At 34.9% G+C, this 14,768-nt stretch overlaps 1 long non-coding RNA gene across 4 annotated transcripts in view; it reads left to right on the top strand.

Moving 5' to 3' along the window:
- The window catches only part of LOC118546276 (uncharacterized), a 522,743-nt gene that overhangs the window by 370,815 nt on the left and 137,160 nt on the right, over positions 1-14,768 (top strand). For 3 of the 4 annotated variants that reach the window (XR_013442220.1, XR_013442219.1, XR_013442216.1), the window contains one exon: positions 2,681-3,523. The exons of the other annotated variant lie outside the window; for it this stretch is intronic. This is a non-coding gene — a long non-coding RNA (uncharacterized LOC118546276). Of the gene's footprint in view, positions 1-2,680; positions 3,524-14,768 lie in introns of those variants that run through there. 4 annotated transcript variants of the gene reach the window in all.

The raw sequence follows: 14,768 nt of genomic DNA, 5'->3' as shown, positions 1-14,768 counted from the left end.
TTTTATTTACTGAAGTGAGTATTTTTTAGGGCTCTTTGAACCCTGTGGTTGCAACTTCTATTTTGGACATTAGTGACCCATGTTTGAAAATCTCCAGGAATTTGCTCGGGTAGATGCAGACCTTTCATTTTTAAAGGGAGAGGATAACATTTCACTTTCTAAGCTATACTTGTCTGAATTAGGGCTTTGGTAGGATCCTGACAGGTAGCCTAGTTGTCCTTGGCCCTAAAATGCCTAAAACACTTAGGGGGAAAAATAGATTTCAATTATATAGTTTACTCTTTGGGGCCAATTTATCTAATTTTATTTTGCAGATATAGTGAGATACAGTGATAATTAAAACGTCAATGTGGCAATTACCTACTTAGAGAAGAGACAAGACTTCCTTGTTTATGATGAAGAAAAATTGTAAATAGTTTCGATGGTAATATGAAGATGGCAAAAGGGAAATTGTGCCAGAATCATGGAGCAGAAAGGCATCGCAAGCTTCTTATGATACCAAAAATAGCAAATGATGAAAAAAATGTATGACAATATTTAATAAGTGTTTTGATATTTTTGATGACTACTTCAGGAAATGAACACTATTGAGTAGACAAGTATAAAGCTACTTAAGATATTAAATCAAAATGCAAAGACCAAGAATTGATTGCACCAGATTGCACCATACTCAAAGAAAAAAAAAAAAATGAAGTAGCTATTTTAGATAAAGCCTTAAAGTAGATCTATTTTTAAAAATTGTAACTATGCTGAATTAATACAAGTCAAGTTGGGGTAGATTCAAACCAGGGACTTAAAATTCTTACTCTAAAATACATGAGCATGAAGTTTATCTAAAAATTGCTTAGATAAATAATTTATTTCCGTGAGAAGAGTTCATATAAATAAAAAAAGTCAGTGTGAGAAACTATACTTAAACAGACAGGTTGGAACTTCTTGTATCATAATTCAGTTTTCATTTGGAGAGTGCCAGAAAAAAAAGAATCTTATGTGTTTCTTAAGCTCTAAAAGGCACAAGTATTTCTTTGTCTTACCAGCAGAGAACAAAATAGGAAAAAGGAACTTCTGGGAGTACATGGAGTTTTTGCCTGTGATTAACCACTTATAATGCAGCGCGGATGTTCTAAGTAGCTTAATCATCATGAAGCTAGCAGTTAGGATTTTTCATTTGTTTGTTTGTTAAGATAGTTTAATAATATAATTAATAATAAAATTTATTTGCTAATCACAGGTTGTGTATTCTCAGGACACAATCGGTAATCATTTTTAATTGAGAAAAATATTTTGCTAGGTTTATTTGGGTTTACTGCTTTTTTTTTTTTCAAGAGATTATATAGGCCATCATAAAAAGAATTTTTCCCATCAGTCCAGTATAGTAGGAAGAAAGAAAGCAGAGAAGAGAAATAAAAGACGGGGAGTGAGTGAGTGAACCAAGGAGGATGAAGACCTTTGCAAAAAATTAGGGAACTGCTTGGTACAGAAGAGAAATGGGTAGTAAGGACTAAGAGAACTGCCAAAACCATTTTGTTGGTGTAGCCATAGAATACTGGATATCCACAGGAGAGCTTCTAGGTGCCACTGGACGTTTGTGCACATTTGTGTGCGTGTGTGAGTGTGTGTGGAATGGGGGGATGAAGGGAAGGGAGGCATTGGTATATTTTTTTATTCTGGATCAATATTCTATTTGGATACAGTTACCACAATTGTTAAGATTTCTGAAGAAAAGGAAAAGACAGTGATTTTTTTTTTTTACTTTTGCAAATAGATTTCATACAACACATCTGAGTTTATCCTACATACATTTTGATACAGTTTGTCAACCCATAGTCCTCAAGAAGTGGAATCAGCAGTTGATAATAATTGTGCATCTGTGGTTGATTAGCTCAGTTGGTTGAATCATGGAGCTAATGAGGCCGAAGCCTGGGTTTGATGCCCATGGGGGCTGGTGAGGTTTGCTCTCTTCCTGAGTTACAGACTACAGTTCAAACTCAGGCCAACTATCTCATCGTTGCATGCCACTGACCATAAGGAAATTGGACAAGAGAAAGTAACTCCAACAGCATGCCTGGAAAAAGTCCCCAACTACACACTGTTATCTGCTTGCTAATGATTGATCAGTAATATTCATGTATGAAGAGAAGCATCAGTTATGTACTCAGTACTGCTAAAAAGGATTCACAGGAAATTTTCTGTGGCCCAAGTGACACATTAAGGAATAAACAATACTAAGAATTATGTAAAGAGAGCATATGGAAGATAGACTAATTCATAACCGCAAATTGAATCTACTTCAAATTGCAAGTGAAGCAAAATTCCACATGTTGATTTTTCTTCAATGGCTAAGTGTCTTAATTTAAAATATCTGATAAAAACATACCCTACAGGCTGGCCTCCCTTGAGTTCTGAACCAACCATGAGAAAAGACAAAGGATGGGAAAGAAGAGGTAGACAGAAGGTCAAAATATCACATTTATCATGGATAAAGACTAGATTAGAGGATGTAGCTTAGCTCTGCAGGTGAATCAGAACTTACCCATCTCTTCAGCCTAGAAAAACCAGGTCTCTCCTGTGGGACAGGCCCCATTTTATCGCCTGATAGCTCTTTTTGTAGGAGGGTCATCCCCCAAGAAAATAGGGCAGCAAGGGGGATTGATTTATACATGGACTGTTTTTCTTGCAGACCTGTCAATCAGATTGGGTCACTGTGAAGACTGACTAAGAGAAGGAGAGAGGCTGGATTGTTCCATATGAAGAGAACATCAGGAATGAAAAAGAATTCCTGCCACCCCCAATATCACCTACACAAAATCTTTTCAACTGAATAAATGGCCAGTGTAAGATGAACAAGGGAGAAAATGCCAGAAACTACAACGTACACTATGTGTACATTATTAACGTTGAAGTAGATAAATACTCTTAAACTTTTAGAGACACAGTGCAGCTCTGTAGTGTGATGGTCCTTCCTCTGGTCTCCCAAATTTCTGAGGGTGGATGATGTCTGCCACATTGTGACCATAATCATGGTCATAAAGAAATGCTTGGATAGGAAATATCTACATACCATGATGGAAAAGTCATATGCAAGGCAAATATTTTGGTGAAATAATTCATTTTACTGGTTTATTATCACTAGTGAAAACCACAATATAACTTTAATGAAATACCCCCATGAAAATGTATCTTTTCAGTGTATGCCATGTTCGCTCTTGAGGATTCACAATTCAACAATGCATTTTAGCTCTTGAATGTTTGGCTTTATCACAATGTTTCCCATACTTTTAGTAAGGAATGCCATTGTAGCTGGTGTTTGGTAAATTTAAGATTCAGAAATACTAATCAAAATCACAGTATAACCAAAATTTTTGTAGTAAAATTCTATACTGTCTAGTTTATTACTGACAGAGAATTTATTCTCAAATTTTGTCTGTTAAAAAAAAAAAAAAAAACAAATGCACAGCATACCGTAAGTATGGAAAAGAACATTTTTTCATGTTGTAGAATAATAAAAGCTGTTTTGCATTTATACTCTATTGCAATCTATAGAGAAAGATGCTAGGAATATGTTCATATTGCTGCAACTGGTATTTCGAGCATGAGTGACTATACATATATATGCACTAATGATTTTTGTAAAGCTAACTCTACATTTGTTAATTTTTTTCAGAATATTACTTTGGTCAGTAAAGACATTCAACTTAAACTTTGACATAAAACAGCAATTTTTTTTTCCCCCAAGGAGAAAATCCACCTTAGAAACTTAACTTGGTTATACAAGTGAGAACAACTCAATATTCACTGGTTTGACAAATCTTTCAAGCATCTCTTTTGTGCCTACACTCCTCAAAGCACCGGGGATAGAGCAGTCAACAAAACAGACAAGTATCTCTGCCCTCATGGAGTTTACATTCTAATGGGAGAAGCTCATCCCTCCTTAGCTTCTCAAATATTTTTAAGTAAATCTCCTTCAAATTTAAATAAATAAAAATATTTGTCATTATAGGATGAAAAGCCCTCAGGAGGGTTTCTAAACCAAGTAAGTAACAAAGAGGTAGGATCTGGGTTGGTTAAACACATTTGTGTACTCTTCTTCAGAGAGGCAAAGGATGATAAGATTATACCAGTACAGTTTACATATTTTAGAACCTGCAGAAAGTTCTCCTGGTGAAAACAAGCTATTAAATATTACTCTTTTGATCCTTCTTGGAATATTTTTTGCTTCTGTTCTCTTCCCTATCTCGAGGAAACTTGTAGTAATCAATGTGTCTTAGCCACTTTTCTTATCTAATTCATCTGCATTGTATTACTGAATACAACTGAATTTACAGTCATTAAAACAACAGCCTAAGTAGTGATGCCGAATTTCATGATTCAAACTCCAACTCCTTTGCGTGTCATAATTTTACTTTTAATACACATAACATTTTGCCCAAATATGAGTCTTCATGATAACTATCAGGTATGAACCTACACTTTCTGTCTAAATCAAGACTTTTTCAACTATCCTGATTTAATATAGATTAGAACAGAAAATACGTTATTCCCCTAGTAAAGAAAAAATTTGATAATAAACCCAGATTGATGATTCTCCATCACTATTCTAAATTGTAATTACTCTTTAGATGTATGCAATGCAGTCTAATAGGATAATTATATGTTTTCTTATGGAGTTTCTAGATTTCTGACTTGCCTTAAGTGAACCTGTATTACATGTTAATGAATATTTTTAAAAATGAAACATCAGACAACATATTTTAAATAAATAAAATTTTATTTAATTATGATAAAATAGATGGTTTGTTTGAAAATCTCTAAGAATCCTACCTGTTATTTGTGGTTTGCAAGAAAGTTTAACCTGAGTTTATATATAAATATTGGTTAGATTTAGGTTTCAATCTCGTTTCCATTTAAGAATAATACATGGAGTTTTGTAAAATCTAAGATTCACAGACATTTAAGTTAGTACAATCTCTTTAATAATACATGTGGTCCTATTCTTATAATTTGATCTTTGGAGAAGTTGTTAACAAAAATAACTTAACTATATTTGAAAGGAATAAAATTTAATTGCAAAGATTCAAGATTATATAGGAAAATCTATAAGAAAAATGCTTTTTACAGAAGTAGGCCTTTTGTTGATGAAAATAATCACCAAATACATCTTTTGATATGTTTATGTTGATAAAACTGGATGACAGTATAATTCAACTTGAATTCCTAACTGAATGCTTTTTCAGCAGTTATCTCAAAACAGAACTGTGAACGTTCCTCACATTCCTCATGTTCTTCTCTGCATAAAGCAAACAGTCCAGATAATCAGAATTCACCAAACCCAAAATTATTCACTTTTACTTTTTAAAAAAAGATTTATTTATTTGAGAGAGAGAGAGCACAAGTGGGGGGGTGGGAGGCAGAGGGAAAGAATCTCAAACAGACTCCCCCGCCCCTGAATGCAGAGCCCCACGCAGAGCTCAATCTCAGGACTCTGAGATCATGACCTGAGCTGAAACCATCTGACACTTAACTGACTAAGCCAAGCCACCCAGATGCCCCTACTTTTACTTATTTTCAGTGAATTTTATCTTTCCTCCTCCAAAAAAACAAAAACAAAAACATCCCAACATATAGTAGTCTAAACAATACTAAAAAATATTTAACACAATTATACAGAAGAAATAATGTTATATTCTATGCCTCCGCCTATTCTCATTACCCCACAGGTGGTGGGGGAAGGAGGGGAGGAAAGAGAGGGAGAGAGACAGAGAGAGAGAGAAACAGAAAGGAAAAAATACAACAAGCTAAAAGATTTACTTTTTTAAAAAAACAGCATGCCTAATGAAAGAAAATTAGCCCTTGGATAGGAATCAGATGGCCTGGGTTGCTGGGATTTCTATCCCGGATATATTACTTTAAGCAGATATGTTAATCGCTCTGACCTTCAGTTCACTGATTTGTAGATGAGAGTAATAACACCTGCTCTGCTTAACTTTTAAGATGTGATAACTATCAAATGATAGTTGTAAAATATAGCATCAAATAAATGTACAATCATGGTTGTACCATTGATGTTCGTAAGAAATATTGCTGGGAAGTACTGCTAGATAGATTTTTGTTATTTTTTTTAGTTGGGCATAAAGTTCGGAGGCTTAAAAAATGATATAGTAGCTAACTATTTAATGCTTACTATGTACTAGACATGTTCTAACCCTTTTAGGTTAATTAATTTATTTAATTCTTTCAATAACCAAATAGGGTAATTATTATCTCTATTCCTGTTGCAAAGGAGGGGAAAGTCAGCATACACTGATTAAATGACTTACCCAGGGTCACAATGCAAAAAGGACATCCGAATATCTGGTCAAGCCTGTGTCAGCAGGGCAATCTCTTCTATAGCATCCAGCTACACAGTTTTTCTGCCTCTGTTGAAACCTATCTAAGTGAATGAGAGGGACATGTGGGTATGCTCATGGTGGTGAGCTTCCTTCTGTGGCAACTCCCCAGTCTTTAAAAAGCACTTCCTTGGGGTGCCTGGGGAGTGCAGTCGGATGAGCTTCCAACTCTTGATTTCGGCTCAGGTCGTGATCGCGGGGTTGTGAGACTGAGCTTCTCATCGGGCTCCGCGATAAGCGTGGAGTCTGCTTGAGTTTCCCTCTCTCTCTCTCTCTCACCCTCTGCCCCTCCCACTCATTTTCTCTCTCTCTCTCTAAAAGAAATAAATAAATCTTTAAAAAAATAAAAATAAAAAGCACTTCCTTGACTTAAGTTGATACTTATTTCCCTATTACTAGCAAGCATGAATACCTGCAACTGTAGAAAGGAAAATACTTCCACAGTTCACTACTCCTATTGAAGAAAGGAATTTCACTATAATCTGGGCAAATGATAGTGAAGGGAGTAGGAAGGGTCAAGTATAAAATAAGTTTTTAAATATAGTGATAGAACTGTATAAATATGTTCTTAGATGCTTATTATGTATATGGGGAAAAACAGTTTTGTAGTATAATCTAAGCAATAAATCTTTTGAAATAAAACATATTGACCATGTTTGATCAACATATGTAGGAAATTTTTGTATATACACATGCACATGTTAACATTTCAGAAGCTCAGACTGAATAGTTAAATAGATCTATTCTCCACACCCTGGAAATTTATCTTTCAGGAGCCACCATTATCAAAATCAAATATGTGCAGTTAAACACAGTGATCGTTGATGCATTGTTTGTGAAGTGAATAAAGCAAGTGAAATTAAATAGTCAACTCTGACCCCAATTCTGACTAGGCTAAGAGCTGTTTTCTAAAACAGATTTTATTTTAAGTTTTAGATTATTATTTTAACCAAAGTATGTATTTAGTATATGTAAATACTACTTTTAAGTTTTGTGGATCTAGTTTCTTTTCTTTCTTATGTTGAAATGAAAATAACAAAAAATAAGATGTTCCTTTTCTTTAAAATTGAAAGCGTCATAAGGAATACTTTTAATTATTTAACTGTAAGTAAATAACACTACACACACATACATATTCTTCTCTTTTCATATCATTTTCCATTTTCAAATAATAAGAAAACACACATCTGGACAAGCAATGCATGCAGTTTGTTCGTTAGAAATCAACGTCAAAATTATTTTGAAAACAGTCTAGGGCTTCAGGTCTACCTTGTGTCATACTTGAACTATCTAATCAAACAAAATATGCAATAATGATTTTATTCATGTATGTGCATTGCATCGGAACTCTATCTTTTTTTTTCTATCTTTGGCCTGAAGTTTGGTATTGATTCGCTAGAACAGATATTACACCAAATACTTACTTTTTTTGGTGCTTTCTCAATACCATCATGCTATCAGACGACCTTTGCAACACACATCCCATCAATTATAGGATTTTTTTGTAATGCTTAAAGCACAGAGTGAATTTTGAAATCTGTCACAGAATTATTCTTACTTTCCAGATTTTAACTTAGCTATCAATGTCTAGGTCCACATAAAGCTCGTCTAGTTTTTGTTTTCACCCCCTCACCCAACCTTCTCTTTACACCCGTTCTCAATCACATTCCACGTTTAAAGGTATCTATGTCTTAACGGTCATAACTTGCTGGAGGGAAAACATGTGGCCTTATGTTAAAGAACTTTTTATGAGGCGCCTGGGTGGCTCAGTCAGTTGAGCATCCGACTCTGATTTCCACTCATGCCATGATCTCGGGGTGCTGGGATCAAGCAGGGAGTCTGCTTGAGAATTCTCTCTCTTCCTCTCCCTCTGCCCCTCCCCCCACTCTCTCTCTCTCTCTCAAATAAATAAATAAATCTTTAAAAATAAGAACTTTTTGGCATGTTTTATCATTTCTACAAGATTTTAAGCTTTCTGAAGATATGGGCCTATTTCTTGCATAGCACCTTACACATATGCCGTACTCATTATTTATTAGCTATTAAAGGAATGATGGCAACCTTGACACAACTATAATGTCCTGGTTATATGTTTTATTTCTGAGCCACAGCAGATTAAATTCAGTAAATAAGGAGTTGGCATAGACCCTTACACGAAAAGATTGACATCCTGACAAAGAAAAAATAAATAAATGAAGTTATTGAAACCCAAATTATAAAATATATATAATACAACATGTAATGCAGTATAAAACATAAATATATAAAAACCATGTAGCTTATAGATAAATAACCACAGTCTATTTTTGAAAACTCGTATTGACTTTATACTATGCACAATACTTGATGCTATGGCAAGTTAAGGAAACACATTCTTTTTTTAGATTTTTTAAGAGCAGGTTTCGGTTCAGGGCAACATGGAGAGGAAGATATGGAGATTTCCCACATACCACCTGCCCACCCACATATGCACAGCTCCCTCATTATCAACATCCCCCACCAGAGCGGTGCATTTGTTACAGCTGATGAACCTACACTGATACATCATTATCCCCCAAAGTCCATGAGGTTTACATTAGGATTCACTCTTGATGTTGTACTTTCTCTGGGTTTGGACAAATATATAATGACATCTACCACCGTTACAATATAGAGAGTAGTTTCACTGTGCTGTGCCTGATCATCCTGTCCTTCCCTGTAACCTGCTGCTGTAAACATATCTGTGTAGGTTTTTGTGTGGACGTATGTTTTTAACTCCTTTGAGTGAATACCAAGGAGCATGGTTGCTGGATTATATGGTAAGAGTATGTTCAGTTTTGTAAGAAAAAATGTCTTCCAAAGTGGCTGTCCCATTTTGCGTTCCCCCCAGCAATGAACGAGAGTTCCTGTTTCTCCACATCCTTGGCAGCACTTGGTGTTATCAGCGTTTCAAATTTTGGCCCTCCTAATAAGGGTGTAAGTGGTGTGTCATTGTTGTTTTAATTTGCATTTCTCTGATAACATGATGTGGCTCTTTACCATCTGTACCTCTTCTTTGTAAGGTATCTGTTAAGGTCTTTGGCCTGTTGTTTAATTGGGTTGTTTGTTTTCTTACTGTTGAATTTTAGAGTTTTTCATATATCTTGGATAACACACACACACACATACACACACACACACACACACACACACATATATATATATATATATATATATATATATATATATATATATATATATATATCCCTGTCAGGTAAGTCTTTTGCAAATATTTTCTCCCAGTATGTGGTTTGTCTTTTCATTTCCTTGATGTACCTTCCTTTTTTGTGAAAACCTACCTTGCTCCATTATAGAACTGGGACACTATGTTCAACCAAAACTTAATAACCAAAGCTCATACTAACAACACCTAGAAAACTAAATCTACCTGTAAAACAAAAATTATGACAGTATGTTCTGTTTGGTAAGTCAAAATGTACAATGTTTTCTAGAAATATATATATATATTTGTGTTTTGTTAATGGATTAAAGTTTCGATTTTGAAAAGTAATATGTGGAATATTCCGTTCTCTCATAATGTCATATAAAATCCATAGTTCTGTAATATCTTTCTTCTAGCTAAAGAATTGGGGAACAATAGAGAAAAGATCTGATTAAAGTGGGTTCAGTTCATGTACAAATCACTTCCATTCTATTTCTTTTTAGTTACACGTAGTGTTTTGGGAAATAAAAATGGTCTTAATTCATGAAGGTAATATGAATAAAATTATCCTTGCATTACTCACAAAATGAAGGTTGTTGATAAACAAAAAAACAGTCTTGTCACTCATATTAACATCATAATAGAAAAAAGATTGCTTGCAAAATATGAACAGTAAGTTCTTTCTGGAGCCCCTGACATGATTCCAAATGTAAGCATCCCATGGAATTTTCATTTGGTTCTCCTGGAGAGTTGTAAAAACCTATTGTACTCAGACCACCAATATGGGAATAATCTGGAGAATTCCCATTATGGATCTGGAATAAATTTGACGCAATTGGCTACAGATGGCAGCATATGAATAATCCATGTTTTGCTAATTCTGCCCACTCTTGGTTCAGCCGCACCCCTTTAAAGGAGCATCTGTCATCACACGTACAGAAGATATGCAGACCTGAAGAATAGCACTACATCAGCACAACCACAAGTTAGTGGGGAGGTGGAGGGCAATTTTATCTGAAATCAAAATTATTTTAAAGTATCAGTAATAGGCAGTACATGTGTGAGGGTAAAGTCAGGTCTTATGTGACTTCAAAAGTAGAATGTGCTATCTGTAATTGAGAACAGACACTGGAAAAAGGTCTGGAGAGATGTGGTGAATAGAAAACTGAGGTGCAGAGACACTTGTACATTGTAGAATAAAGCGCCTCTACCCTCCTGGGATGGCATTCATTAATAATTACTCTGTTTTTGATTCACCAAGCATCCTTACATTATACTGGGCATATTCACTTGACTGCAGAGAAACAGTCCTGTCAAATAATCCAGTGGCCAAAAGGGAATAATGAAGTCATGCCCTTCCCAGCAGTACTCCCAATATTGCCTCAGATCTGGGATTGGATCTTGACTGGACACCATTGGCTTACGCTCTGCTTGTTTCCAAAAGCTTTACCACTTACTTCTGGAGATGCAATTGGTGAAGTTATATGAACATTTAATATCAAGTCAAGGAAGCCCCAGTGGTGCCTCCTATTAAGTAGAAACTTGGCTTTATGACTTTCTTGATTAACTCTAATAAAAACTTCCATTTTGCTAAATAGAAGTTCTTATAGCTCTTCCTTCCCATGAAACCTGAAATTAGTTGATATATAAGGCATAGCTACTAAGTGCTCAAGGAAGATGCCAGACTTATAGGACTGCTTAGTATATGAGCCTCACTTGTATGTAAGCCAGGAAATAAAATATCATACATACTTAAGATAAATGCTCTTCTTTTTTTTTTTAATTTTATTTATTTATTTATTTATTTATTTATTTATTTAGGGGAGAGAGAGATAGAGAGCAAGCTTGAGCAGGGGAGGGGCAGAGGGAGAGGGAGAGAGAGAATCCTAAGCAGACTCTGAGCTGAGTGTAGAGCCTGATGCAGGGCTCCATCTCAGGACTATGAGATCATGACCTGAGCCAAAATCAAGAGTCAGATGCTCAACTGACTGAGCCACCCGGGGGGCCCCTAAGATAAATGCTCTTCTTAAACAAAGATTAATAACATAACCAACAGTTTTACTAGTCTGTAACATTTTTTTAAAGATCGTATTTATTTATTTGAGAGAGTGTGTGAGAGAGAGAGAGCAGAAGCAGGGGGCAGGAGCAGAGGGAGAGGGAGAAACAGACTCCCGCTAAGCAGGGAGCCTGATGTGGGATTTTATGCCAGGACCCTGGGATCATGACCTGAGCCAAAGGCAGACGTTTAACCAACTGAGCCACCCAGGCACCCCAGTTTGTAACATTTTTAACTACCCAAATTTACTAATTTAAACTTGATGTTATTTACCTTTTCAATCTCTTAATATGTTACTAGAACCTATTAAAAGACCCAAGAAAGTAGAGCATTTATAATGTACACTTTGAATTTGGGGGCTTGATTTTTTTTCTTAATCTTATATTAATTTATTTCAGGCCCTCCCTTCAGGAGACAGTCTTGGTACCCCAAATTTGTAAATTAGCCAAAGCATAAAAGAATCTGTTAATTACTTGTGGGCCAAATTTCTAGATCTGAGGAGGCCCAGAAGTAATTAACAGCAAAAAGGCATTTTAAGATTACTTAGGTAATATGCAATATGAAAATTGCATATTATTCAGGTTCTCTATTTTGGAAAAATAAAAACTGAAATGTATAATTCCACAGTTACTGCAAAAGTAATGGTTAAAACCCCAAGCCACTTAAAACACCAGTGTTACCACACACTTAAAAACCACATTCTTTTCCCCAATGTGTGATGGGTAGTGTTTTACCAGCAAAGATAACTATACATGTATGATCTTCTTCATGCTCATAAAAGTTAGAGAAATTAATCTTAGAGTTATCAACTGAATCACATAAATTGCTTAGCACCAGACCTATAATTTGAGAATGCTCAATAGATATTAATATTTCTCTATTCATATCTATCTATTAAAGGGTTTTAACATGATTTTTAAGTATATATATATTAACTCATATCAGTATGATAATACCTCATTTTACTTTATGGATAGTATTTTAAGAAATTATGTTTATTTAAAACCTCTCATTCCAATTGAAATGTTTTCATCAGCTCCCATTTGATAAAAAAGATAATGAATGGTCCTGAGTTCTTAATGTGCCTTCGTTTTTAGTTGATCATAAGGGTAAAAATAATAATCAATTTAATTTTCTTTAGTAATTATTTGAAGTTAGTTAATTCTAAAAAAGGCTTTGTTCTTTGTTTATTCATTCTAATTCTCTAAAGAAATTCTAGGTAATATTGTCTAAGGACTCCAAAATGTTATTCATTTATATGATTTAATAACTGCATTCTATAGTATCTTTAAGAATAATTTGTGGGGAAAAAAATCTTATTTTTTTATGAAAATAATAATTCCATTAGAAGCCTACCCCTTCACCCACATGGCCTCAATGAAGTATTTTGACTACAAGAATATACAAGTTATTGTATACTACCCTTACTCCCATGTAGGCTTTGCTTTTAAATTTCACTTTGTGCTTGATGTGGTTTTATCTTCTTCTGACTTGTTTAATTTTGTTAAAAGATAAACTGAGGCATATTAAAAATTTTAATCATTTATTGGGGCAAAAATTGTTTCAAATCAGACAGCACCAAACCAAAAGTGGTAGAAGCTCTCAAAAGTGCTCCGCCAATAGGAACTAGGGGAAAGACTTATAGAGAAGACACAGAAGCAAAGCAAGAAATTATTTGATTGGCTGTTGCTTAAGCAGTTGCCTTATTTGGAAAAACCTTGTGTCTGCTTATGAGTGGTCGTCCTTGGGTGCCTTGAGGCATTACAAGCTTAGGTTTGGGCTTGCTTATAAAGGCTACTAAGACATTAAGCCACCTCAGTTTAATGGCTTCCTTGTTTAATTAATTTAACAATTTCAATCTGTTTTTTATTGTCATGAGCTCCTTTTCTTTTCTGCTTTTTAATGCCATCTCTCCTTACCACCCCACTCCCCAACCACCACTGTGCAAGTAACACCTACAACTACAACTTTTATTGAGAAACAACTGGCATACATCTCTCTTTAAGCTGAAGGCATCTTGCATGATGGTTTGATTTACATATATTGTACAATGGTTACCACAATTGGTTCAGCTAATATCTATCTTCTCATAGAGGTTCAATAAAAAGAAAAGAAAGATAAAAGGGGAAAAAAGTTTCTTCTTGCGACGAGAACTCTTAGGATTTTCTCTCGGAACAACTTTCCTATCCATCCTACAGCACCACCCTGTTTCTAACTGCCTTTTTATGTATCTTTTTTTTTTTTTCCAACTTATGGTCCAAAGAAGTTCGAGTCTTTCTAGTAGTTTGCTCATGCAATGTCCTCTTTTAAAGATTCTCAGGGCATGTATCATTAAAGAGGCACAGTTTAAGGCAGCATTATTTCTCACTAAAATTATGAAGAAATTTAAACAAAAGGTGATGTTTATTCAATTTCCTACTTTGTGCGATGCTCCGCATTTTAACAATAAAACTTGTGTTTTTATCCTTTCATACCATGAACAAGGAAAACATAGATGGAAATACAGTGTTGGGGGGGAATTCCTAAATGGGAGCAGTTAGCAGCTTTTGAAATGTAGAAGATGTTCTAGAAGAAAAGAAAAAGGAAATGAAACTGAATCATGAGACAATAGATGAGTCCAAAAAAGTGATTTGGCTGGGAGATCAGCAAACTTTAGCCCCTGGGCTAAATCCAGGACCTGTTTTTGTAGTCTATTTGCTAAGAATGATTTTTATATTTACATATATTTGGAAAAGCAAGCAAACTTATTTGTATGTGAAAATTGATGAATTACAGTTTTGTTGTCCAGAAATAAAGTGTATTGGAACACTACCATATTCTTTCATTTCATGCATTGTCTGTGACTACTTTCATACTCCAATAGCAGAGTCCAGCAATTGCAACAAAGAGCCTATGACACACAGCACCGAAAACATTTCTTATCTAACCCTCTACAGAAAAGTCTGCTGACCCCTGATTTAGAACATTTCCCCAAGCTAATTTTTCCTAGCTGATCAAATCATTATGCATTGACTGGCACTCTGGGATTTCAAGTCTAAATAAACCAATAATCAGCTAGTACATTCAGATTTTTTCCAGGAGAGTTTTCTTGACAATCACACAAGAACAGTGCACACAGCCAGTAAAAGCAGATGCCTTGGTGTAT

This window comes from Halichoerus grypus, chromosome 1, assembly GCF_964656455.1.
Source record: "Halichoerus grypus chromosome 1, mHalGry1.hap1.1, whole genome shotgun sequence".
NCBI lineage: Eukaryota > Metazoa > Chordata > Mammalia > Carnivora > Phocidae > Halichoerus > Halichoerus grypus.
Note: the sequence above shows the minus strand (reverse complement) of the source record. Positions and strands in the feature narration are given on the sequence as shown.